Source organism: Aplysia californica, unplaced genomic scaffold (assembly GCF_000002075.1).
Source record: "Aplysia californica isolate F4 #8 unplaced genomic scaffold, AplCal3.0 scaffold00656, whole genome shotgun sequence".
Classification (NCBI taxonomy): Eukaryota; Metazoa; Mollusca; class Gastropoda; order Aplysiida; family Aplysiidae; genus Aplysia; species Aplysia californica.
Window position 1 is genome coordinate 211,089 of NW_004797926.1, and position 1,311 is coordinate 212,399.

The following is a 1,311-nucleotide window of genomic DNA, read 5'->3' on the forward strand; positions in this document are numbered from 1 at the left end:
CCCCCCCTCCCAGGCGTAAGATTGTATTTGAACGGCCCCTAATATGTTCGAAAAAATATCAAAATTTTAAAATTTCAACCAAAATTCAGTGAAACCCAAAACGTAACAAGTTCTTTAGAATCAACCACATTGTTCTATTTCAAATAGTCATGAATTGTGCCTTTAACAGCAAATTTATATTTAAAAAAATCGATGCTGCCACATAAGGAAGTGACAGGTGATGGCTATTTAAATTGTATGCCCCCGGTGTTGACCACACCTCTGTATACAAACTCCAATACTCCTCTGGGAATTTTGAATAACCCGTTGCATGTTTCTGGGTCAATTCTTTGGACTTCTTGCTCAACTGTTCGAGTGTTTGTGGGTAATTTCCAGAGACGTTCTCTGCCCCCCCCCCTCTCCCCAAGACGATATTTGAAAGGGCTCAAAGGTTTTGGTTGGGGGGGGGGGGGTGGTGACCATTCGTTGGTAAACTTTCGGTTTAAAGGACGTTCCCGAAACCTTTCTTGCAACAATAAAAGGGACACTCTTGACGTGTTGGGTGCGGTCATGATCCCAGGCCTCTAGAGCGAATAGTTACTGCTTCCCTTCCGTAATATGAGAACATCGTCGCCATCAAATACACCCTCAGACGTAAGCCGTATATATTTTTTAATAATTTATATTTGAACATAATGCACATCACTTAAAAAACAATTTCATTACCTTGTTGACCCCTCTCGGATCATTCTCATTAGGAGTCACAAGCACTGATTATGTAAGATGACAATTGGATTGGTAGAGTCTACCGAAAAAAATGGGGGGGGGGGGTTACTCCTAATGATCTCGCAGCTGCTGTAAATGCTTTTCCCCCCTTTGACGTTTTACCGCTTTATAATCAGAGAGTGATATGATTTCTTGGACACGAAAAGCTAGACAAAGACTTCCAAATTTGAAATCAAATCGCTAATACACGATTTGTAGTATTGTTATCTTAGCTTCTTTGCTATCTTTTGGTGTATTCATACCTTTAGTTAAATTTACTGCTAGAAAATCTAGGGACTATTATTCTCACCGCGCGTTTAAAAGTTATAATTACGTTTTGCCAAAAGTGGGAATATAATTATTCAAGGAGACATTATTTCTTGATTATTGTGGTGGATGGACAATCAATTTGAATTCAGAATTAGTTTTCATTCATAGTTTAGTGATGCCGCCTCTCATAAAAAAAGTTTTATGAATTATGTTCCTATAGTGGGAACGTTTTTACCTGGCTCTTTGTCTGACTTTGATTACCCTTTCAAACAAGTCAGCCTCCCCCCCCCCCCCCCC